This window comes from Hermetia illucens, chromosome 4 (genome assembly GCF_905115235.1).
Source record: "Hermetia illucens chromosome 4, iHerIll2.2.curated.20191125, whole genome shotgun sequence".
Classification (NCBI taxonomy): Eukaryota; Metazoa; Arthropoda; class Insecta; order Diptera; family Stratiomyidae; genus Hermetia; species Hermetia illucens.
In genome coordinates, this window is record NC_051852.1 from 40,614,775 (window position 1) to 40,642,564 (window position 27,790).

Below are 27,790 nucleotides of genomic sequence, written 5' to 3' on the forward strand. Positions count from 1 at the left end.
GATATGGCATGAAATTTCTGCTTTACCTATTGTTGTCCTTACGGCTTTCATCAATCCTAATCGCTTTTTCAGGGTATACGAAACCTATATTGTAAAATTCAGTTTACTGTTTACCTGTCCGTTCGCCTGCTTGTCATAGGCACTTTTGTTGAAAATGGCTGCACTTGTTGACATGAAATTACATTTTTTAGTAACAAATTACATCATAAAGTTGGCCGAAATCGATTGTTAAATATAAATTAGTGGACGGTAACCTTACCATTCAACTCATGTGAAGATTTATAATTTATTTAGCTGCGTCAAAATTAGCAATTGTTATTACCAATTATATGTACACATCAGACACGAACATACCATTACATTAGTAATTCGTTATACGGCGCCAATTAGCGGAACTTGACGAATGGTCATCAGCGTTAAGGGTTCTTAGGCTGAAATTGTTTTTAGATGGGGGCCAAATAGGTGCATCTGATTTTAATTGTGTATTTGAAAAACAGATTTAGTTATTCGAGAACAGATATAGGCGCACAGAGTATCTCTTGTAAAGACAGATACTAACGCAAGTAGACCATTCTCGATGCAACACACACTAACAACAAATACGTAGATTAAATGAGGCTTGAAAATAGCAAATAATTGAATGTTCAATTGTTGTTTTTATAGGAAATGTTGTCCTAAGGCTATCGGTTGAAAGCTTTTCAGTCGCCTTATCCATAAGATAGGATACAAGCTTATCCGAATATGCCTGTAATCAGGCGTTAATGTTGTCAGCAAAGCTTTCAGTACTAGCGTCCACTGTCGTTGGCAGAGAGTTAGAGAGTAGTTAGAAAAGTAAGCCCAGAGCCTTTCCTTGTGGAACATCGTGTCTTCTCTGTTTCGTTGTTAAGATAACTTTTAGGAATATGACCGGAAAGTTTTCATTGGTAAAATATAAAAGTAGTTTCTTCATTTTATTTAGAAGACCTGTGAACATCCTTTGCCGACGACATTCGCAATACATAGGAATACCGTGGAGCAGGACATTTTTATTTAAAATGCTCTTTTTATTTGATCGTCGGTTTTTTTGTAAAATGGGTTTTATAGAACTTGAACTGGTGATATGGTAATGTTTTTATTGATTTGTTTCAATTCTTAGATTTGCATCTATTATAAAATAAAACCAAGGACCTAAGATTGGTTAATCCTGTCCTAACTCCTAACTAATTCTATTTGAGGATTATGGGCAGTAGAATACGTCTTTCTCAGCCATCTCGGACAATATGGTGAATTGTCGTGACGAAATCGATGTAGGTTTGCGCTATAACTACCACGTCCACTTAATCACATTATTTCCTATTTCACTTATTATTATTATTTTGTTAAGGGAAAGTCGCACCGCGTCCTTGAAGAACTATTGTGCCCCTTTTACTGGTTATAGTGTACCTGTTGATCATAGTATCTCAAGCAGGCCAGTAACCGTTAGGAACTTTAGTATGTTCCCCACTTCCAGAAGTTTCAGCTTTGCATCTGGTATTAAGTGTTCTCCCAGATGTATCGACCTACTTTGCACAAGTGCTGGACACTGTCCCAGGACGTGCATAGAGGTTTCGTCCTCCTCCTCACAGAACCTGCAGGCAGTGTCCGTAGATATCCCTAGCTTCCCTAGGTGGTAGTTCAGCCGACAATGACCAGTGAGAATTCCCACTATGATTCGGAGGTTCTTTTTGGTGAGGTTTAAGCAATCCTTTGTGCGCATGGGTTCGTATCCCCCAATAAGCACCCTGGACTGCTCCATCCCTGGTAGGCCCGCCCAATATAGCTCCCTCAACCGTTTTTCTTCGTTTCTTAGATTCATAGCCATGAAACCGTTTCCGATTCCACAGAAGGGTTCTGGCCCGTATAAAGGCATCCCTGCTCCCTTCTTGGCTAGTTCATCCGCTGCCTCATTGCCTTCCAGCCCAGCATGGCCTGGAACCCAAAGTATCCAGACCTTGTTGGACGAGCCGAGTGTATTCAGTCTCTCAAGGCATTCCCATACCAGTTTAGAGTTCACCTGGTTGGACCTAAGTGCCTTGATCGCTGCTTGGCTATCGGTGAGAATAGCTATGTTCTGCCCCCTGTAGTTCCTTTGCAGATTAAAGGAGGCACATTTGTCTATGGCGTAAATTTCCGCCTGGAATATGCTAGTGTACCTGCCCATTGGCTCAAAGTACATTTTCCTTGGACCAATGACACCGGCACCCGCTCCCTCTGCTGTGAGGGATCCGTCAGTGTACCAAGTAATCAGTTGCTGGTTTAAGCCGTATGTCACAGCCACGCTTTCCCAGTTTGTCTTGTTACTCCAACGTGTTTCAAACTTCTTATCGAAGTGAAACCTCGTTGTCATGTTGTCCCTCGGTATCAGTAATTCGGGATACCGCCTAGAAAGGATATCAATCTTCCTTCGATTTAGGCAGCTCCCCGCCTCACTCATGCTACCGGCCATCCTGAATATTGATCTCCTTGCCTGCATCTGTATGTGCAGATGGAGAGGGGTTAACCCCAGAAGGACCTCCAGGGATGCCGTTGGGCATGTCCTCATTGCCCCACTGATACACACGCAAGCCAGCCTTTGGAGCTTATGTAATTCCCTGGCTTGTGTGCTGAGTTGGGTTCTTTCTGCCCAGATTACCGCTCCATAGGTAATCATTGGTCTTACTATTGCAGTATATATCCAAAGTAGTATCTTCGGGCTACAACCCCATTTTTTTCCTGCTATGGATCTGCAAGTCATCAGAGCCCTCGTGGCTTTCCGACAAGTGTTTCCGACATGTGTCTTCCAGAGTAATTTTTGGTCTAGCGTGATTCCCAAGTATTTGACCTCTGTTTCTCGTTTCACCTCCATATCATGTAATGTTATGGCTTTCAGGTGATCCAGTTTACGCCTCCTAGTGAATGGTACTATGGTGGTTTTGGTTGGGTTGATCCGCAATCCCACCTTCCTGCACCAGGCACTAGTAACCCTTAATCCAGTTTGGATTCTATCACATAGGGTATCTTCATATTTGCCCCTACAGATTAGAACAATGTCGTCCGCGTAGCCCTGGACTTGTATTCCAGTATTAGTTAACACGTCCAGGAGTTCATCCACTACCATACTCCACATCAGCGGCGATAGTACTCCGCCCTGTGGACAGCCTTGAGTGGTGTTCATGATAATAGAGTTTGTACCTGTTTGTACCTCTATTTGTCTGCTTTCTAGCATTTTGCCCATCCAGAGTGCCAGGGTGTTTCCCACTCCTTTGCGGCTCAGGGCATCCTGTATCTCTGTGTGCGATGTGTTGTCGAATGCTCCTTCGATATCCAAAAACGCGCACAGTGCAATTTCTTTTGTTTCAATGGCGTCCCGTAGTACCTCTGTCAGCTGATACAGAGCAGTTTCAGTTGACCTTCCTGCCCGGTAAGCGTGTTGACAGTGATGTAAGGGATTACGCTTTAGAACGTTAGTTCTAATATAGTTGTCTATGACCTTCTCCACCGTTTTGAGTACGAACGATGTTAGGCAGATTGGTCTGAAAGATTTAGGGTGAAAAGGATCCCGCCTTCGGAATAAAGACCACTTTTGCCCGTCTCCATTTCACTTTCTCCATTCTATTTTTGAATTGCTGAAATGGTATGTTCAACGTTCTTCAACTTAATGACCAATCCCACTTCTTTTGCCATTCTACGACCACTCGGTTTGCATACATTAATTCGTAGAGACGCCGGATTTCAATCCTCAGAATGTCTATGGAGAGCGTTAACACGTAGAAGAAGAAGCAATTCCTGATGTTGACCGGAAAGCGCTACATGTCTGGACTGCACTTGTATTTGGCATAGAAATAATTACCTTGTAATAGGGAGACGCCAGCTTTGCCTTGATCCATCAATGTTTGGTGTATCCTCAAGATCGTTGTAGCAATGGAAGTCGCTTTGGTTGTTATACAGTCTATGTATTTCTCAGTTTTTTGTCGATCGTTACTCCGAAGTATTTAAGCACTGATTGTGAGTTACTTGATCGCTAACTTTAATTTTCACTGCTGTCTCGTTTCTTATACTGCTATTATTACTACTACTATTACTTGTATTTTATGTTCCACAGGAACTGATCCTTCCACATCGCTTCATTTGCATACATCTTGATTTCGTTGAGGCATTTTACTACGATTGCTATCTCAATATCATTCATGAAACCTACAGTTGCCACGCTGCTAGGGAGGTATAGAGTCAGTATTCCGTTGTACATTATTATCCACAGTAAAGGATTCAGATTAGAATCTTGTGGGACACCGCAAATTGTCGAAATACTTTCTGTCTATCGCCTGAGCCACAATACAGTATTTTTGCGAGAAAAAAATCGACAACAATGCGTACAGATTATTTTGGAGCCTGGAGTTGACTAAGGCCTCGATGTTTTGATTGCTGCCTTAGCCAAGCCAGTCACTATATTGACTACCTCGCCAGTTGATCTTGCCCTAAGAAATTTGAGCTGTTTGCCAGAAATATCTTCCTATTTTCCGCTCACATAATTTTCGTATTAACCGGATGTATTCATCTGCATGATTCTATCCGGCCCCAGGCTCTTATTTTTATTGGGAAGGTTTCGTTAGTAGAATTCGCATCTCTGTTTTCCAATAATCCATTGACGTTGTGGCTCTACAACCCATTTCAGGCCTTGGCCTTCAGGATGTCTTTCTTTCATCCATTTCGATCCTTCAATCACATCCTCCAATTACGAAATCCGAACAGTGATGCCCCACCTTCGTTAACAGAATGTGCCCATTGCTTTCGAGGTTTTCCTACCGGTTCCTTGTACTCTTCCGCTATCAAAGCATTTCTTAGTTTTCCCACCGCGGGTCTTTCGGCACAGTTAGCTCCTCGATATGATTTCACGTCGAGGATGCTTTTCGGAATGATAACGTAGTCTATCTGGTTGAAAGTAACGTCATCTGGTGGTGCCCATGTCCTTTTGTGAATGCGCTTGTGTAAGAAGCATCTCGATTTAAATATTAAATTTCTGCTACTTGTAAAGTGAATGAGGTAACGTTGATCGGTGTCATTTGTCATTATCATTGTCGTTCCCCAATGTGTCTCCTCATTCCCAACTATGGCGTTGAAATCCCTGAGCATTGCGTCATTCAGATGCAATGAGTTGTATAGTCTAGTCAGACTATCGTAAGATTGCTTTTGCATCATCTTTTCCCTCAGTTGGGGCTTTGCTTTAGTACGAAGCGGACACAATATTTCGTATATCGGTTTGGGTCGATAACATTGCTTTAAAGTCCTTGTCCACGATGAAGGCGACTTCACACTTGCGTTTTCGTGATAGTTTTCTATTTTTGAAGACATTGTGCGACCTCGCGTCGGTTATTTTGCAACCATTCCACTTCATTTCCTGGACTGCTAGAACTTTGACCTTTTACTTGCTAGCCTGGTTAAGTAGGTCTTTGAAAGCATCAGATTTGTTCAGTGATCTAACATTCCAGGATCCAAGGGCGTAGTAATTCATTCGCCCGACGCTGTCCATTCTGTTTCTGTAAATGATGTTTGTTTTTTGGTGAATGACAGGTTGTATGCTCATCTATCTGAATCCACAACCTGGAGGACAAGGTCAATTGCATTAGACCCTCCTGATAAAGTGTTGTGATCAGGTAGGATGCAATATGTGTAGTTATCTCAACTACACTGGGCGTGCACTTCTATTTTTTTTTTATTTTCCCTGATCACGGGTTTTTTACTGAGGATAATACTAAGCATGCCTGAAACCCTCCGCCTCTATCTAGACTTGGAAGCAGAATGCTATTTACATAACACGGCGGAGTTCAACAACTAAAGCTTAGTAATCAGAGGGAATGACTTGGTGTCGAGTCGATTCCCGCTGAAATTTTCAATTTTGCTTTACCTGAAATCTACTTACAATTTTTTTCTTCGAATCCAGTCTGTTTCTTCTGCGCTGAGGGCGCCTTCTAGTTACTTGAAAGCTTCTTTTGACATTCCTCAATTCACGAATTTTATCAGAGGTTGGGATTTTGTAGTACGTACTCGTAGTGCTTCGAGCATTGCCTGGTAGCTGCAATTTGGCGATAATTTGTTAAATCTTTTTATTCCGCCTCACACTTACAACATGTTTTCTAGAAATTCTTTCTTGAACATTTCCGAATTTGGTGGCTTCCTAGCTTTCGTTATTCTACTTGGTGGCCTCATATTAGTCTCGTACGAGGTCTACCACTGATTGTAAATCTCCCACCTGTTGAAAAATGTTCACTTCTCGAGAGTTTACAAGTATCATATTCGAAACATTTCCATGGTTGAATATGAAGAATATTTCATTGGTTTTCTGTTGGCTATATGTCAGCCCATGACTCTAATTTTGGGATTGTTGCGGCTTACATCGGACAATAGTATTTCTAGCAAAAAAGTGAATTCCTTCCGAATATCTCCTATCTTGGCACTGTACTCTATTGCCCGATTTCCACAGCTTTTTATCCCTACTTTGCTATTTTTGTTTGTTATTCATATATGAGAAACTTCTTATTGTTTGCGTACGATAGCGAAACTGTTTTCAAAAGCGCTTTGGGAGAGTAAATCCTCGCCCGCCTCGCAGGGACTTGCATGTACATAGTTGCATAGACTTCGTTTTTCATTTCTAAGCATTTTCTGCGTCTGTTGCAATTTTTCATTTTACGCTTCACGTCGCGGTCCTTGGAAAAATAGCGTTACTATCCACAGAGGGCAGGCCCAAATGGGATCTGTAAAGACAGTAGAATCTGTCACGCGAGCTAATGCAAACACTGGGTTCTGTTCTCGTAGTTTACATTGCTTTGATTAAAAGACTTATCAACACTGTGTCCGGATAGCTGAGTGGTTAGTGCGCAAGGCTGTCGTACGAAAGGTCGCGGTTCAAATTTCACTGGTGGCAGTGGAATTTTGACGTCGGATACCAGTCGACTCAGCTATGAATGAGTACCTGTGTCAAATCAGGGTAATAATCTCGGGCGAGCGCAATGCTGACCACATTGCCTCCTAGTGTACCGTTACGGTCTTGAATGAAGTGCTCTAACACACTGATCCAATATGGATTGTTGCGCCAACGATTATTATTATTATCAACACTATTTGTGTGTCACCGTTCAATTTCCTAAATCGTAATATGTACGTCAGATTCATCCCTTGATTGCAGCCCTAGTTGAGATTGCAAAGCTTCGCGAATTTCGAATTTGGTGGTGATTTCGTCTCTGCACTTGATTACCAGTAAATCCTTCCTTATTTTGACTGCATCTTATCACATAGGGACCCTTCGATTTTCTTAACTTCCATCTCCTGCTTTAAACTCTACTAATAGTTTGTCTCCACATCTGGTGGTTATGTCTGTTGACACGAAAAAGAACGAAAAAGCTGACTGACGGTTTTGTCCAGGGTAGAGGGAACTCATCAGACGCTGCCTCACCTCTGCCCTGAGAGCAGTGTAACCGAAAGTAACGACAGATGGAAATCGCGTCACTTAAATATAATCCCAAGCATGTAATGGGTATGAATTATATTCAAGTGAAATCCGTTATAAGTCCAGACCTAAACCAGGCGAAGTAAATTTTTGTTGAAGATGCTGGGAGTCCTGAGTCCGCACCCACTTGGTGACGGACCGGACCACTTGGGAAGCAACTTATTTCCTCTTTTGTAGTCCACGGACTCCCCGCTTCCTCTTTTGTAGTACACGGACTCCTCTTTTTTGAGTTAAACCCAAGTTTTCACGCTGCTCCCAGGGCAGAGGTAAGGCAGCGTCTGATGAGTTGCCTCTGCATTGGATGAAACCGTCAGTCAGCTTTTTCGTTCTTTTTTGAAAACTTGGGTTTAACTCAAAAAAGAGGAGTCCGTGGACTACAAAAGAGGAAGTAAATTGCTTCCCAAGTGGTCCGGTCCGTAACTAAGTGGGTGCGGACTCAGAACTCCCAGCATCCTCACCAGATATTGACACGAAATTAAGTGAATATATTGGAAGCGTGAACCCTCAGTATGTAGTGAATGGCATCATTTCATGTTAAGTTTAATGGTATCACTACTCATGGAAAAGAGAGATCTGTATTTTTCACTGAATATGGCCTTGTGGGAAATTCCGATTGTTACTATCCGGAAAAGGTATTGGCTTTGACAATGGTGCTCAGCTGAAAAAATTGAGAAAATTGTGATGATTCTTCTATATAATGCTCTCCATCGTGATGTCTGTTCAAATAAAGTTAATAACAGTGCATCATTGCATTTGGTCAACTTTTTAAAGCCCCTCAAATTCACCCTTGAATCATAAGTAACATAAGACAAAATACTGAAAAGTTTGGTAGCAACCACACTCTCTTTTACAAAGTTCCAGTGCCAAATACATAATATTGGATATTATCATATAAGTGAGATTCCTTGAAATTTTTATATTGAGGATGAGTTTTTTTTGTTTTTTTTTCGGCAATTAATTATTAATTAAGCGATAACTGAATGAATCTTGAAACGATTTCCATGGTATCAATTGGCACATTAAGATACATTTGATTTACTGGTCTTCCAAGAAATGTTCTTTTACCTCTGCAGTCATCTCGTGAATAGAATTTGATAATGCATGACGGGCAGGCTTGTCGGGCGTTCAATTGCTATTATTGTTTTATTGACATTTTTTATTATTTCATATACTCTACCAGGTGACTTTTAGAGCCCAGTAAAAAAAAAGTGGAGCATTATAAATTTAAAGCCCATACGCGCGTATATGGACTTCTGAACTTTACGCTCCCGTCAACTTGATATCAGCAACCGAAATACTGTTTCCAGAGCGGATGATATATTTGAAAGCACAAATTATTTGCAGTATCCGCAAATAAACAATGCATTTATCAAAAGATGTAATCTTAAATTTATTATCAAAATAAGCTTGAATACAAAAGATGCTTGGGTAAAAGCTTTTCTATTTAAGTGAAATGAGCGAATAACTGCGATGCTGTAAATTTCCAGTCGTTAGACTTTAGGGGAGTGGATGATTCCTTCGCCATACGCTACGCAAGTCGTTACTTCATTTGATGTGGGATGCGGTTATATCTAAAATCGGATTATAATTATACTTCACTCGGTGATTTACGATCGAATCAAAATTGATGCACTTCTGCTGTTCAAAGAGAAATATGCAATACTCCTTTCTACCAGTGCGCTTGATGCTATCAGAAATACTGCAGCAGTTCAAAATCTGTGTGAATATTCAATTTCAGAAGATATTTGTGTAGATAGTATCAAAAAATAAAACACAATTTTAAATAAATTGGTTGAACTCTGGCAGATTATCTCATATCCATAGATCATTGGAAACAATTGAAAGCCAAATCAACTTTTACCCCGCCTTGAGCAAAATTTCCACTATTTTTCATCAAAACAATGTGACAATTATCGTAATTTTTCAGCATTGTTATCTGTTTAAAAAACAATTTCATTTGAAAAATATCAGAGATAACAACAGGCAGCTGATAATTTCATCACATCCAAATTGTCGAGATTACATAAAGCTTTAAAATAATTTACAACCACTTAATTGCTGATATCTAGATATACGAGTATTTTCAAAATATTTATAGTATACCATATCCATAGGAACGGTGGAAGTTTTATGAATTATAAGGAAAATGAGAAATACTTTCGCCTCTAAAATAGTTATGCAGAAATTTAATGGTCATGTCCATGACGAATGCAACTAGAAGGAGGAGAAAAGTAAATGTTTATAAGTAGCATACACAAATCCGCCGAAGATTGGTTAATATATTAAGATTCTGTTGCTAAATATTCAAATAAGCTTGAGAAGAATTATGCATTTTGACGGGAACAAGCGCAGAAAATTAAGTGAGTCGTGGTGGAATTTAGTGTGAATTAGATTATTGATGGCTTGTTGTAAGCTGAGTCGTTAATTAGACTAAAAGCACGTGGTTTGTGAATTGGATTTGGCATGCACGCTAATAATAGTAAGCGTGTGTAAAGTAGCATTTTAGGTATGCACATATATACATATCGTTCTCTCTCTTCACTGTATTGGTTTTATGATTGAGGTGCTACTATTTCTGGAAGCCCTGCATTGCAGATTAACTGTTCATACTGGCAATTTTGCTTCTGTTCTTTCGGGTAACATTAAAGTAGAATTAAAGCGAAACCTTTAAACCCTTTCTTTTTTGCTCTGCTAAAAATGTATTCTTTGCAAATATGCATATTTCGACTACTTACCGCCTTCCCCAGTGCTAGGCTTCGAATGAGATAAGAAATCTAGGATCGTCCTATTATATTTTTGGTCTCACGAGCCGGACGGGAAATCGAATCCTAATCCTCCTGATAATTCGGCTTGACCATAGTTCGAATGTTATAATTTTGCTTTCGACTACGTTTTTTAATCAAAGAAGTATCCATTGTCTTACTTACTATTAAGAGGTGCGCCCTTCTGGATTTTGCGAATTTTCATTTTTTCGGCCACATCTGGTTGTTAGAACGCTTAGAACTAGTATGTGCTTTGTTATCTTCGATCTGAAGTCTGTTGATCCTTTGTTCCCCGCCAACTCTGCCTCTGCTTTCCGACACGTATTTACACATTCCTTCTCGTCTTTCTGATGTATGCTTTCTTGCAATTGGCGTAGAAGGTTTGTATATTCCAAATTTAGCCACCGGGAGGATTGGATCCTTGATTGATCCCAGAAGAGTTTCGAACTGGTTTGCTCCTGTTGCTGGAAATGACGTTGAATCCATCTTTTCCCATTTTTCACTTCAATAAAAGGGATATTCTGTTAAATTCCAATTCAATTCTTTCTGGGCTGTTGATCCGGAGTAAACTTGGTGAGCGCTTGCCATTGAAAAGTTCTCTTACGTTTGTTAATCAACCTGCTGATGATCTGAACTCAATATCCGTTCAGCTTGACGATATCAAAAATATGTTTTGGCCTCTTTCACCCTCCCGTCTGGAAAATCGGAAGGGGTAGCAGCCGGTAGATTATGTAGATGAAAAAGACGACTTTGTGCTGATGAGCGAAGTCCGAAGTACTGGCAATGACTCATTTGGTATCCGCCGGTTTCCTGTAGATCTTCGGGTCTAATTTCTTCAGCTCCTTCTCAGTAACAAACCTAAGAATGCCGAACTTTTTGGTTGTCCCCAGTGTTTGAATGAAACGAGCAGATTGCTCGGGAATATATATCTGCGATTAAATAGGCCAAGGTTGACCCTAATGAAAAAATAATCTGCTATTTTAATTCTAAGAATGGTAGTTTGTTAGTTCGGATTGTTTGGATAGATGAGCTTCATTTCGACTTCATCCTTCCCGATGATGACACAGATGTCATCCACATGTCTCTTCCAAAATCTAGTAAAGCTAATTCCGTTTCCAGTTTAACCATAAAGATTTGGCTGATGAATTCCATTGTGGAATATGTTGTTGATATAATAATAATCGTTGGCGCAACAATCCACATTGGATCAGGGCCTTGAAGTTTGTTAGAGTGCTTCATGCAAGATCGTAACGGTATACTACAGGATTACAGTACCCTGTAGGAGGCAATGTGGTCAGCATTGCGCTCACCCGAGATTACTACCCTGATTTGACTCAGGTACTCATTCACAGCTGATTCGACTGGTATCCGACGTCAAATCACGATACAAACTCCAATGCCACCAGTGAGATTTGAACCGCAACCGCGTACGACAGCCTTGTGCTCTAACCGCTCAGCTATTTGGGCTGTTAATGTAGCTAATCCTTTATTAGAGCGGTTGCTTCTTTGACTGTGATACTCAGAAAACGAGTGTTGAAATCAAAGGACAATTAACTGAAAAGCTTTCCCATATTCTGGACTTTCTTCATCAACTATTTGGCTATTTGATGCGCTGGTGACATTTCTGCAGAAAATATTTCCCTCATATTCTTGCTTGGTTTATGGATATTGGAGAGCTCCTTGATTCTAGGAAGTACTAGGTCGTAGAGTTTTAGTCCGTTGTTTTCTAAGATCGGTCAGGATCCTATGAAATTCTGACCGCCTGTTGGATAAGTTGTCGAAGAGATCGGTTGTTAGTTTTCTGCTTGTTCTTCATTCCGTTTTCATAGTCCTCTTTGTTGAGTCATATTGCACAAGTACTTCCCCTCTGTCCGCTTTAATGTATTAAGCTGGTTTTCCCTGAGCTCATTGATTATCTGGTCTTGCAAATGTTACTTTCCTTGAGAGCATCTGCTGCTGATGTGTTCCTTTTCTGGGGAGTATGGGCTGACTTCTACTTTTATGTATGTCAGTGACGAATAATGAGAAGTTTTCTAGACCTCGGGTGGCATAATTCACACTGCTTATATTGTTTAGCAGTCTCTCATATCTATTTTACTTATCGAATTGCAGATGTCTTGAAGAGAATGTCGGATAACATTTATGAACACAGAACTTTATTGGGAGTGCAATTTTCTCCGGTACTTTTCAGGTTTCGACCATGTCACAAAGTCGCGAATCCTTTGATGGTTCGGCTACCAACATTAAGAGTATATATCACTATGATTCTAAACCGCCTAACATCCTGTGAAGTTCTCCCCTAGTGGATGAAATGGCTAGTCCCCTCCTCCAAATAAAAGTGAAATCACCATCTACACACTCATGCACTTGGGCAGAGTAGAACCGCCGACCTTCATGTTCTTCTCGCGGAATCATCTCTTGTAAGTCCTGTGCTTTGTGCAGAACTGGTATTCGAACTTATCTGAAAATCTTGGGAATCTGAAATCTTTTTCAGGGTTTGGAAGAAGGGGATGTTCGTTAAGATCCCAAGAAGAGATCCGTCTTGAGTGCGACATTTGGAGGGTTATCTGACTGCTGTGTGTAATAGCTAAAATAATACTGGAATGCATCAAAGGGTACCTTGAGATCTTGACTGGAAACTAGTTGCCTGGTTTCCATACTGAGCTTTCCCTCATCGACTACATCAAACCTCTATATCATTGTGTAACATTGTACGGAATTTAGATGTCCACTTCACTTGCTTTTTATCGATATAGAGAATAATTTCGACAGCGTCAACAGGGTATGTAGTTCTTCTTATTATCATTGACGTTCTTTATACTACCTTGGTTGTAGAACTTGGGGGGCTTCAATCGACCGTGTCATCTTTTTACAAACCCCTCGACTGCTCGAAGGACATCGGTTTGTTCTCTCACTGGACCATGGAAATTGGTTCAATGGTCCTGGGTTTTATTTTCCTCTCGTTAATTTTGAGGCCGATTTCTTGTGCTACTTCGGTGAGCTCCTAGCTCTTTCGCAAAGGGAATCGATGGTGTAATTACATTTATGTCATCAGCGAATTCAACAATTTGTAGTGATAGCTTCCGTATACGGTATTCGTGGGTTAGGGAAAAAACAAACAAAAGTTTTAAGATACATAGTATGTAGCCTAGAATATCCGAATAAAAATATATTAATCAAATTGAAGTATCTACGATTTTATGGTCAACAAAATTGTATCAAAATCGGTTTATTGTCTGTCTGGTTCACGCACTTTTCTTAGAAATAGTTACACCTATTGGCCACTTTGCAACTGTGAATCCCTATGCATGTGATGAATAACATTGAATTTAAAGGAGCTCTCTTACATGCGGTAGTGTAAAATTGTTTTCACTGAGTATGTGGGTTATCTCGATTATGATCCGGTGTAGGTTTTAGTTTTGATAAGTGAAGTGGAAGAGTGGTGGGGTGACCGCGATGATTCCATAACCAAATTTGAATCCTATAAAAGACGATAACTTTTTACAGAGGGCTGGTGCTCGTGATAACTTTTGAACGAGGTTAGAGAGGTCATGATTTTTCTCCTGCACATTCTCTCCCCTTCTGGGGGTAATTCAAAAAAATTCAAAGTTCAACATCATTGCATAGGAACCACTTTAAGGCGCCTTCCCCTTCATATTATTAGTTTTGAGGTAAATTGTACGCTCTAACGAATTAGAATTAGAAGTTTATGGAAATTGTTTTTTTGATAAACGTAATTTGTTTATTGGCATATGCTTTTAAAGGCTTTGTGAAAAACAAAACCTTATTAAAATCGATTTACTGTCTGTCTGTCTGTTACACGCATTTTTCTCGGAAACGGTTATATCCATTGACATCAAATTTGGTGGAAAGGTGGGAACTGTAAACGCTGATCATTCTACGGTGGGCGTTAATTTTTTTTACACCAAATATAATCATATGTATGAAAGGTCTCGTTTAGTACTTTCCGAAGCCGGTCTTAGTTTTGACATTTGTTGGAAATGTGGGGAGCGCGGGGGGTCGAAAGTGATCATCTCTTTAACGGATCCACTCACAGAAACCGGAAAATCTGGAAAAGTCAAAAGGCCGCCACTGTATGGTGCAAATGCACTCTTATATGTCCTTTCATAAGAAATACATAAAACTTTTCATACCTGAAGCGTGCAGCTTCCGGTTTCCCAACTTGTTTTTCTTGATGAAAACCATATTTCGTTCGTCGATTAGTTGCAGCATTCCAATCCACGATATACAACAAACTTTTATTCGTTATATACCTTCTCCTATATAGACCTATAGAACTTTTTTATCTCCGTAACACAATATGGGAATTGAAACCTAAGAGGTTCATTCCAAAATGAACGGGACGGGACAACTCTTATTTGTTGTTCTATTTCCGGATCTCTTAGTGAGCTTACTCAAACTGTAAACTGACTGTAACAGGATGAACTCCTAGATCCAAAACAAACAAGCTCATTTAAAAATTGCCGAAAACAAATATTGGGAAAATTTAGCATGAGCCGAAACTCAATACTCTTCTGAAACCGCATGGTCTTCCCATATTTTCCTCCTACTTGCTCTAATGAAGAAAAACAATGTTGGAACGCCTCAAAGCACCATGCCGGGTATATCATTACTTCCAATGAAACCTCATCAAATTCATAACGTTTGTTTACTCCCTTCAAGGTCCTAATTCGTTATTGCTAGCCACACAAAGTACTTCCTCAATTTTGAATAATCAATTCAAAAAATCCTCGTACTCAATCATCAAAGTAACGACTTTTGATTAAACCGGGAGTTTACCGGTAGATATGGAATTCTTAATTAATTTTATACGTATCTATTCCATATATTATCTGAGATTCTGATCTACTTATGAGTGCTGCCTGTCAGTCTATTGGGAAAAGCTCCGGGTGATCGGATGAAAAGGAAATAATTTCTCACCCTGAAAAAAAAAAATTTTACAACTACCACTAAACTGCCAAGTAATGGTCCAATTAACTCCTGATATATTAGTGTTCTAATTAAATTGAATTTCACGCTGAGAACAACAAATACTTTTGCTGTTTATTCATTGGATATGCCAATGTATGTTTTGCGTGGAATATTTAAAATATAAATTGAATTCCTTGAAAAATGTGAGTAATTTGTAAATGCAATGCATGAATCACTTTTGGCACAGAAGCCTATAGGTAAGTGATCTTGATATTTCGTAAATTGCAGTCGTAAATCTATTCTGAAATATTGTATGTAATGTTTTCAGACTTGTTCTTGCACATGTAAGATGAATATAACTGATCATATAAGATACACCTTGTTTAATGGAAAGAATAATAATAAGCCTATCCCGTTGTTATTGTATATCTAATTTTGTGAAATATTCACACCTAAAAATAATTGTTAGTAATTGAACAAATTCTCTACGAATTCCTCCCGTATATCCCCAATTGATGCGAATCTGACTAATTTTCCAGAATAAGTATTTTCGTTAGAACTTTTATTCAAAATAAACAACAAAGTCCGAATGTATACTAGTGAAAGTGATTTACTCGTTTGTAATAAACGTGGGAGCGAAGGTGGTATCAGCAGCTGCTTTCGTTTCTCAATCTGTCAAGTGAGGCCACGAAGCTTAATAAAAAAAGGTACATCTTACAGCCCTGATACAGTTGACGTGTATCTAGGGAACACAGCTTAAATCGAAATGGGCATTAGTTCTCTCGTCAGGGTTTCTACCAACTGCGGCTCCTTTTGCAGGTGTCCAAGGAACAGTATTGGATTCTTGCCTAAATGTCAATATCTGACAAGCGCTCACGTAACTGATCTATGAGAGCTTCTTCCACTTTCCAGTTCTAATCAACTACACTCTGGTATGAACCGGTGGCGCCCTCAGTATCAGTTGGCTCCGTCGCTTCCAAACAACTTGTAAGAATCTTTGCAACAAATATGAAAGTCCGCCTATACTCTTAAGGTGGAACGCATCAAAATTTTGAATCCATCGGTGGAATTCTGGAATACGGTAGAGTAAAATTTATATAATAGCAATAAAATAGATCACCCTCAGAATCGAGGTATCCTGTCCTGAACGGTACTTGTCAACCGCTAATTCACAATCTCGCCGAAAACTGGACGCTCGGCGCTTCAGGTATGAAAGGTTTTGTGAATTTTTTCATCATCATCATCATCAACGGCGCAATAACCGGTATCCGGTCTAGGCCTGCCTTAATAAGGAACTCCAGACATCCCGGTTTTGCGCCGAGGTCCACCAATTCGATATCCCTAAAAGCTGTCTGGCGTCCTGGCCCACGCCATCGCTCCATCTTAGGCAGGGTCTGCCTCGTCTTCTTTTCCTACCATAGATATTGCCCTTATAGACTTTCCGGGTGGGATCATCTTCATCCATACGGATTAAGTGACCCGCCCACCGTAACCTATTGAGCCGGATTTTATCCACAACCGGACGGTCATGGTATCGCTCATAGATTTCGTCATTGTGTAGGCTACGGAATCGTCCATCCTCATGTAGGGGGCCAAAAATTCTTCGGAAGATTCTTCTCTTGAACGCGGCCAAGAGTTCGCAATTTTTCTTGCTAAGAACCCAAGTTTCCGAGGAATACATGAGGACTGGCAAGATCATTGTCTTGCACAGTAAGAGCTTTGACCCTATGGTGAGACGTTTCGAGCGGAATAGTCTTTGTAAGCTGAAATAGGCTCTGTTGGCTGACAACAACCGTGCGCGGATTTCATCATCGTAGTTGTTATCGGTTGTGATTTTTGACCCTAGATAGGAGAAATTGTCAACGGTCTCAAAGTTGTATTCTCCTATCCTTATTCTTCTTCGTGTTTGACCAGTGCGGTTTGATGTTGTTGGTTGATTCGTCTTCGGTGCTGACGTTGCCACCATATATTTTGTCTTGCCTTCATTGATGTGCAGCCCAAGATCTCGCCCCAATGGTCGCCTGCTCGATCTGGATGAAGGCAGTTTGTACGTCTCGGGTAGTTCTTCCCATGATGTCGATATCGTCAGCATAGGCCAGTAGTTGGGTGGACTTGAAGAGGATCGTACCTCTTGCATTCACCTCAGCATCACGGATCACTTTCTCGAGGGCCAGGTTAAAGAGGACGCATGATAGCGCATCCCCTTGTCGTAGACCGTTGTTGATGTCGAATGGTCTTGAGAGTGATCCTGCTGCTTTTATCTGGCCTCGCACATTGGTCAGGGTCAGCCTAGTCAGTCTTATTAATTTCGTCGGGATACCGAATTCTCTCATGGCCGTGTACAGTTTTACCCTGGCTATGCTATCATAGGCGGCTTTAAAGTCGATGAACAGATGGTGCAACTGTTGTCCATATTCCAACAGTTTTTCCATCGCCTGCCGCAGAGAGAAAATTTGATCTGTTGCTGATTTGCCTGGAGTGAAGCCTCTTTGGTATGGGCCAATGATGTTCTGGGCGTATGGGGCTATGTGGGTGCTCGGTAGTTCCATTTATACATATGCCATAGTGTGTATGCGTGAAATATACTCAGTATTCAATTCGATGTGATACTGACATTTTACCTCTTAGGGAGCAATAATTTAACGCGAAAGGAATAACTTTGATCTACAATAACTTTGTTAATGATAATAGGATTTCCAGCAACCTGTTCAGTATGGTACTCCATATTAAAACTTCAACTTAAAGGATAAACTTAAGGGGAGTCGCAGCAAATTTGCAAAATATAAAAATATACCATTTTTAAGTTTATTCAAACATATATCGTATTGTCGGACAGGACCAAATGGAGAGCAACCTACTCCTACTTTTTTTGGGTCACGGACTCCTCTTTTTGGACTTAACACCCAAGTATCAGTATCACCAACGTTGTGTTTTGCGAATTATAAAAGGGAGCGTGTAACACCTGCGAACCGCTTAGATCACGCGTCTGATGTATTACCTCTGCTCTAGCAAGTCTGGTAAACCATTTTCGTCGCTTTTTGTTACCGTTCAACTTAAAAAGTATACAGCTGTACCCAGAAAAATAAAGAAACAAATTCCAATTTCCTTTTCAAATCAATGAGGTTCTTATAATTCCCGCCTGCTGCCTTCAGCGGAATCAATTCCGAAGAAGTCGATTTGTCACCTCCGGCTACTGTAAGACTCTCTTGACTTGGGAGCCGGTTTTTGACATTATTTTGAACGGAAGATTTGGGTCCAGGTTAAGGAGGAACACAATTATACAGTGCTATACACCAATGGAGATTTCCGATATATTGGAGAAGAATGCTTCCTACCAGCAATTACACGCACTTCAGGAGAGCTTTCTTAAAAGTGACATTGTGAATGTGATGAGTGATCTGCAAACCAAGGTGGGCTCTGACAATACCTTGCTCGGGCATGGGGTGAGGAAAGACGGTCTGGTTGGTGATAGCAGTAATGACTGACACCGACGATCAGCAGTAAATTTAGGAGTTGTGGTTGTACGTCCGTGACTTTTCGCAGGGTTGGACAACTTCGACTCTCAAGTTCAACAACCGCAGTCGCTTCACAGTGGGAGAGCAATTTTTCTGATCGGATGGCAGATATACTGAGTAACCTGCCTGAGAATACCGATGAGGAAAGGGCCATCAAAAATGCTCTTGGCTGTTGTACACGTTGTTGGCCATAACCGGAGGGGGCGGCATGAGATTCAGCTCACTGCGGAATCGTGGAAGCGAATCGATGAAATGATGGGATTGAAGGCTCTATTGACCGTTGCGAGTGATGCGTTGGAGATCCAGTATCGTGCAAAATCCCTGGATATTCGCCGGAATATGCGCAGTGGCAAAAGGGAATTTGTTATTGCGCTGGCCAGGAAAGCACAAACTATCGTAGAAAGCAATGATTGCAGAACTGTGTACTTCATCACGTGGTGGCAAATCATTCAATGGTCCTATGAGAAACGCTTACAGTTGAATGCACATCCATGGCAAAGAGCAGCTGAAGAGTTAGGAGGAGCATTTCACCCCAGTCGTTATCGTATGATATCCGATGAAATTCTGCCTCTTCATGCTGCATTTTGCGGAGGACTTAGAAGAATTCAGTGGACGATGACATCTTTCCTCAGATATCTCGACTACGCTAATGATACCCGTTTGCTCATTCACCTTGGTCAAATTGATCTGGGCTTGGAAAAAGGGACAATTAGAGCCAGAGCAGTAACAACAAAACCAATTTTCTCAGTCTGATGGGTGATTTCATTTTGCCTATCTGCATTAATGGGAAGAGCATCGAAGGCGTTAGTCAATTTGTATATCTTATAAGCGTAATTTCAGCCGACTGTGGTACCGAACTGGATGTCACTCGACGTCTTAACGCTGCTATGAGTCACACCCATTCTTTCGTCCTGCTAGGCATTACACCCAGGCTCTATTGTCTTTCACTAAGTATGCAAAAAACACCCTTAAAAATGTGATATCATTGCAAATGTTTCAATCATATCTTTGGTAATTTTGTAAAGATTCATATTTCATTCATATTTATGTAGAATTCCCACAAACGTGAAAAAGGCCATTTTGCGGATATCCCATTTGAAAAGTCGCTTTTCGGATATCAATTGTTCATCCTTAATTCCAAACAAAATACATATTAGGCAAAGACGGCTGTACGGTTTCTTACCAGGGCAGAGGCAAATCGTCAGACGCTGCCTCACCTCTGACCTGGGAGCAGCGTGACCGCGTGGTTCGCAGATATTAAGTACTGCTTTATATAATTCGCAGAACACAACATGACTACGAATTATACTACTACATACTTTGGACCAAAGTTTGGCCAGAGCTGAACATATATTTTTTTTGTAAAGTTTGTGAGGTCCTAAGTCCGCATCCACTTGTCGGACCGGACCAAATGGGGAGCAAGCATCTGTAGATTTGCCTCTGCCCTTGTAAGAAACCGTAAAGCCCTAAACGAGGGGTCCGTCGACCAAGAAAAGAGAGAGTAAGTTGCTCCCCATTTGGTCCGGTCCGACATTAAGTGTATGCCGACTAAGGACTTCGCAATCCTTAAAGAAATATATAAAATACACTTACAACAATTAAAAATGCACTCATAAATAGGACTGACGCCAAGAACAAAAATGATCGTGTTAAGATATCCAAAGCTTCGGAGAAATAGTACGGGGTTCATCTTAGTGGACGCGGCAGGACGAACCCCGGTTCCGTCGAGAAATGGGCCAGGGCTCTTCATGCATGGGCATCATCAGGACACATGTAAATTAGTCCGAGCAAAACAAATACGTGTCTGTACGCTAAATATTCGTTACAAAGACGGAGAAATTCGCAAGACCTCTGCAAAGAAGGTGCATTGATATTTGTGCTCTACAAGAAACTCGATGATGTGGTGCCAAAAGTTGCGATATAGAACGCGGTGAAGGTGGCTACAAGCTTATTTATTTTGGAAACCTACATACTCAATACGGTGTTGGTATTGCCATCTCAGAGGCTTTACATGATTCTATTATATCAGCCGATCGTGTGATTCACTTCTTTCGTCATGATCAACGGCACAACCACCGGTATCCGGTCTAGGCCTGCCTTAATAAGGAACTCCAAACATCCCGGTTTTGCGCCGAGGTCCATCAATTCGGTATCCCTAAAAGCTGTCTGGCGTCCTGACCTACGCCATCACTTCATCTCAGGCAGGGTCTGCCTCGTCTTCTTTTCCTACCATAGATATTGCCCTTATAGACTTTCCGGGCTGCCCGCCCACCGTAACCTATTGAGCCGGATCTTATCCACAACTTGACGGTCATGGTATCGCTGCTAGATTTCGTCGTTATGTAGGCTACCGAATCGTTCATCCTCACTTCATTCACTTCTTTATGCACCACAAATAGGTCATTGCCTTCTAGCAACTTCTCGATACAAAGTGTTCAAATTACCTTCCGACCGGTTGCTGTCCTATACAATGAAGATTTTTGAACGGATTCTTGACAATCGTATTTGTGACATCGTTCAAATAACCGTGAATCAAACCGGGTTTGTGGAGAACTACGAAAATACTGACGCAATAGACGCTGCGCGGTTACTCAACATCGTGTGAAGCATCGTCCTTTTTTCATTGCATTTTTGGATCTAAGGAAGGTTCTTGACCGTGTGCCATACGAACTCATCTGGTATGTCCTGTGACAACACCCAGCGTCAGAAGAACTTGCGCGCTGGGTTAAATTGCTCTACCACGATCCGAAAAGTAAAGTTCGAAGTGTGGCGGGCATATCATTTCATCAAGTTCATCAAGAAATTGCCCAATCATCGCTCCTCTTTGTTCTTGTTATGGACACTGTCAGATAAGACATCCAACGTTGAACGCCATATGCAACCCAGACGTTGTTTTGCCTAGTGTCTCATAGCAAAGTTGATTTCGAGCAACTTGTTTAAGAATGGATGGATCGCCTCACCTCAACACGGTCTCAGAATGAATCTGAATCTGAATTTTTGACGACTGATCCTAATGAAACAGGCAATATCACTGTCAGTGGTAGTGATTTGAACTGAGCATTGTAAATATCTCGCATCAATGCTATCAACCAATGGAGAACTACGTTATGTTATTTCTTCAGGCATTGGCGCAATCTTGGTGAAATTTCGTTCCACGACGCCCCCTTTGTGATCGAAGTATCAACGAAGGTCTCAAATTGAAAATTTATCGCAATGTTGCCCATCCTGGCGCTCTCCATGGTTCTTTTTATTGGCTGACTATAAAAGACAATGAACGACGTCTTGCGGTAAAGGAGAGAAGATGTTGCGTTGGACTAGTGGTGTAACACGGCGTGATCTCTTTGGGGAATGGGATCTCGGGAGAAGTTTGAAAGCCCAAATGAAAGGCAACGATTTACGGAAGTGACACTTGATTTACACAGAGGATGGGCTTACTCGTCGGACAAGAAATCTGCTCCGTTCTAAAGTCTGGCTACCTCTGAGTGTGTTAAATTGCCGGTCAACAGTGTGTTGATTGGGTTTACAGGCACCATTGTACTAGCTTTCACTCCTGTCACTCGGATAAATTCCACTTTTTCCCCTAATTATCGATAGTGTGAAGAATAGGGCATCAATCAGGTCAAGCTATAACAAAAAACTTTATTTAGACACCCTGGCTTTTTGATTCTTAATACAATCCCACCCTCCCATATTCTGTAGCTTTGGAAAATATAGGAAGCCATAGGCTATCAAAGCGAAGCTAATTATTGTTCAAATTGACTTTAGTATCATATAGTTGAAGAGCTGGCGGTAATTAACAAATCTAATCCCTCTACGAACTCTAATGATTCTGACATGGGAACTTTTCTCCTTATTAGCAGCTAATCGACAAATAGCCACATATAATTTGCTTCAAGTTCTAAAGGTCACGCCCGCCCTTAAATGTTTATTAATAGTTTGCGTGTGAGAAAGCTTGTGGAGCCAGCGCAAATTAATGCTGTTCTAAATAAAGATTGTTTTCCTATGTGAGATTATAAAAACTATTTTCGTCACACATAAATTATATAGGAGACATGATAATTTGTGTGCATAACATTGTAATAACATCTGGTGCTGTATGCTTTCATGGAGGTCTTGTTTGCATATTTTTCTATGCTAACGAGGCCAGGGTGTATGATAGTATTTGAGGCTGAAGGCTCTCTTTTTATATGAACTCCAGGATTTGAAGAGCGTCAAGGACTCACATATGGGTCACACTATGAAGCAATTGCCCTCTTGTAACAATAGATTGCTTTGATTTAATACTGGATTGAATTCCAAGAACAGTTCATTATCTTAGATGTGTAATTTTCGCTTACAAATATGCTAATAAAATTTCAAAAATTTATGTTTTTCCTTCAATCGTAGAAGATAAACAAATGGAATTGTTCATAAAATTGAATTGGCCTGAATTTCTTTAAAAAAATTATGCTAGAAAAACTGACTAAGAGCGAATATCCAAAATTCTTGGATATAAAAATAGAATAAAAGATGGGAATGAACTACTTTTGCTTGCACTTGTAACAATACTCTTAAAAGCGAGGACTGCGTATTGTAAGGCTTCGCCCAGCATAAGAAAACGTATTTATTTTCTGCTTTTGATGTTTTCTCAGCATGCATGCATCTTATCAGATGGAATCATGCATGCGAAACCGATACGTTTCTGATTCAAATGTTTATTTATATGGAGTCCAGCACGTATTTTCTCTATTTTCCAACAGTACATTCGCATGAATAAATAACTGACGCATCAGATTAAAGAAAAAACTGAAAGTGGAAAAAATGTATATCCCGGCCGATATCGAATCACACAAAATAACAGCCTTTTAAATATAGCATAACGTTTTTATTAATAGACTTTCAAGCTGCCATTGCATATGCAATTCATTGATTACATTAATATTGAGTGCACAATGAAGCCATACACAATCGAGCTCTTGTTGACATAGGAGGGTATCAGCACTCGTTTTTCGTGAATTATGTAAATTCACTGTATATTGAATTAGCCACAGTAACCTTTCCTGTTAACCCATATTAGTAACATACGTGATTGGCTGAATAGGTTATCAGCCGTTGTAAATTATTAAATTGATGCAATTGTGTCCTATATAATAAGTGGTTTTGCTGTAATTTCCCTATGGATGAGCCCCCATCAATAAATCGATTCATGCATTTTTGCGATTACATCCATATTGATAATGTGAATGTTTACACCGGTGAGCTTGGGTTATTGATAAAATCAGGGGAGATAGTGGGATTTACATCACATGAATCCTTGTAGACGTCGGATGAAAGTCCAAGGTAACATTTGACGTTTTTCGAATCCATAAATATTTCGGCTTGAATCTAATTTGCGTATTATGAACACTAATTCGGTTGTGGTTTTGCATTTTTTGCCAAATGCGTAATGAATATAGTAAATAACTAATGTTAGAATGTAATCTAATAATCAAGTCAAATTGAGTGCGAATTTCCTCCGGTGAAATAGCGAATGGAAAATGACAACAATATTAATCGGAAAATCCAAGCTTTCATCTGCTCCTTTTGATCGAGGCAGTCTAGCGCGATGCATCTTCCTCAGCCTTTGTCCCGTTCAAAACTGGAGTCGATTCCTCTCAATTGGAGTCGAGAGACTCTCAAATCCCCATCTAGTGTATCAAGCCAACGTTATTTCGGTCGTCCTTTTAATCATTTCCCATCGACTTCGATATTCTGACAAATCAGGCAAGTGTATTTTCATCAGCGCGAAATACATGTCAACACCACGTGTCACTCGTATTTTTTTCACGATCGATGCATCCTCATATAAATCGTGAAAGTCCTCATTTCTGATGTGATCCTAGCATGATTCGCTATTGATCCAACGCATTTTCATTCCATCGCTGCGAGACGCAGTCCCTTGTCTTTGGTGATCCGCACCAACAGCTAGAACCTTAGAGAGTAACGGGGCGGACTCATTAGTAAATTTTATGTATAAGACATTCGCTGATACGTCGATTACAAAGAACCCCTAATGCGAAACGTCACACACTGTTTCATTGGGGTCGGTCACCAAAAACGCTGATTATTCAAATTCATTCTCAGAAGGTGTTTCATGTGGCTTTCTCCCACTTTCGGACAAATTGCTCGAGATCAGCTTTGGTATCAAATGCTTAGGAAACACCATCTACATAGAGCAGTATGTAGGGCATTCTACCTTGGATGTCCCCTATGACAGTGTCTACAGCAAGAACAAAGGAGAGTGGGGAGATGTCGCTTCTCCGACGAACGACGACGATTTACTCAAGCGCCAAATTGGGTGTGTATATTTCACTGGAGGAGTTCAATGAAGGACGGATAACTCTTATAAAAGTCCGTTTAACCAAATAAGTAGCGCAGCAAGAAGAGGTGCAAGAGTGTATTAACTCAGGAGTACTTAGTATGGTCCAGTGATAGTAGATTGATCAATTGTAAATGTTAGAACTTAATTTTTTACAAAAATTTTACCTATATTAATAGGGAATAATTTTAAACGTGTTTTTTTACAGATTTAAATTTTAAATAAATTATTCGCCTCTATCATGAGTTTGTGTGTGCACATGGTCAAACGCCATTCCTAGATTCAGAAATACAATGTAGCAAGGCAGATTTTTCTAACAGAATTTCTCCACTATTAACCACGCTGCGTGTATTACGTTAGTAGCTCCGCTGTTCTTGACAAACTCATCTTGGTTCACGTTTATTATAATAATGTTGGAATATGGTTGTCAAAAATTCGTTCAAAAATAATCTTTCTTTGCTTTCCAGTGGCAGTGGCACTGACAGGTGGAATCATTCCAAAGATCGGTAATGCTCGGAGAAACGGAGGATGATCAAATTCTCCCGTTGAAATGTGCTCGAAATATTCCCCCCACCCGCCTGTCGATCGGCAAATTAAGTGCCGTTCTTATCATCGACGTTTGATATTCTATGTTCATTGATGTCTCAACTGTGGCCCAGAAAATTGAAAAAACTCCAGTTTTCTACCCTACAACTCATATTATTAGCAAATAAGGTGATGTTAAGGATAATTTTCAAGTCACAATTGCTTGGATTTGGGAACCAAATAATAAGATCAAGAAGACATTCATCTCAACCCTTGATTTCCAAACTGTCTGACAGTGTGTGCCTTGCGTCGGTATCGTAGTCTATTAGTAGGCTGACTTTCCTGCCGTGATAATCGATGTTTAATACTTTAGCTCATTTTGGCGGTGACTATTTGTCGGGGTCTATGTAAGCCAAGGAAACATGCAAGTCTTCCAAGTCAGGTCACAGAAAAATATGTAGCTCTTTCTGGTAAAAACAAAGACTCTGATCCTTCTCCGATCGACACCTTTAAGCTATGTATATACATTGTCCTGTTTGTCCTGGAGCCTCTATTATTGTTAGGTTTATCCCTCATCTTAGGGCTTCTATACTAAAAAAAAACCTATGCCTTTCCCTGGCGGAAAGCTAGCAGGTGAGGCACGGTGTACTTCAAGTGCTGTGGGTTAGCCTGTACTAACCTTTTGGCGAACCAACCCAAAACCATGTGGATGCTGCCTGTAGCAGGAAGAACTAAGTAACGTGGTAGTTGGTCTTCCCGTGTTTCTTCTCAAGTTATACCCTAATCTTGTGAATGGACTTGTGGGTCCAGTCACCTTTCGTAGATTCGTCCCAGCTGCGTTGCCAGAGATCGTACGACTCTGCCTTGACCGCATTCCTGTGTTTTCTCTGCTCTTCCATAAGTCTTTCATTTATTGCGCCAGAATGTCGACTGGGGTCATGCCCGCTACCCTACTGTTGTGAATCTACAAATGCTGTAAACCTCCCGAGATATTAGCCGATACATCGAATTAACTAAATTCCTTCTCTGAGATTTACCGCACTTACTGCCTCCTTCGCGCAGACCTCCACATCCTCTGAGTTCTCTGCTGTAACGACTACTGCTGTAACGACCCCTGTGGCACCCCCGCTGTGGCGATATACTGTTTGAGGTTCTCATCCGTCCTGTATCAGAGAACCCTCTGAGAGGTAATTCTCGTCTAGACTCGTCAAATATCCAGGAATACCTATGCCAACCAACGTCCTTTAATTTAACTCCAGTTCACAGAGTTAAATGCATTTTTAACATTTATTACCCACACAACACAACAGCCGCCTGATCTTGCGCCTTTTGCTTGAATCAGCACCATGCTCATTGCATCTGTGATCTTTGTGACGATAGGTAATAGTCTGTTCCAGATGACTCTCTTCATCATCTTCCCATTGTATCCAAAAGGCAGATTAGGCGATATTATGCTGGATCTCTGGGTGCTGTTGAGCAGGAAATATTCATTCTTAAATACGCGCCTCAACGGTGTTAGTGAAAAAATTGGGCCTAGTCTTCACTGCCGGTTTTATTGCCGTCGATCCTCCCACATATGTATGTTTATCTTGCAGCGTCTCTTTGGTTACTGGAGGTATCACGCACTCATTGAGCTGGGCAAGTGTTTGTCTTCCGCTGTTTTTATGGTAAGGAAAGAGAGTGGTAACAATCAAGTTAAGTGGCTCCGCAGTTGTTTGTGTGTCTTACCTCGATCGTCGCTACCGGGTTTTTCCCCAAGTTTCTGGTAAAGACTCCTTGCCCGGAAACATGAGACTCGAAAATTTGCGAATCATTTGTTCCACTAGTACTTGGTCTGGTTACCAGGAAGCAGTCACCTTCTCGGAATAGTAGCGTCGCATGCCGTTCCAACAATAGATAGTGCTTACAATCGACTCATACTCGGCAAACGTAGCGCTGGGCAGAGCATAGTAGCTGTATATATGGACTCTTTTCAGTTTTATGTGATGAATCCATACTCTGGCTCCATTATTTCCGGGAGAGCTAGTTTTCCCATAGAGCTGCTTGACTCTTTCGATTTTTAACCGAAATGGTTGAGGTTGATTTTTTTCAACCTCATCGGCGATTTACGTTAAGGGCTCTCCTGTATTCTGGGCACCAGCAGCGCCTGTAATGTTCTCAAGGTTCAGACTCTCCTTCCGTCTTGCACAGTACAATATTTGGGTCAGTTCTGTAGTCCTTG

The 27,790-nt window shown here is 40.7% G+C and overlaps 1 protein-coding gene across 4 annotated transcripts in view; it reads left to right on the forward strand.

Annotated features, from left to right (window-relative positions):
* LOC119653704 (GRAM domain-containing protein 2B-like) overlaps nt 1-27,790 on the forward strand; it is a 249,100-nt gene that overhangs the window by 69,889 nt on the left and 151,421 nt on the right. The window lies entirely within an intron of this gene.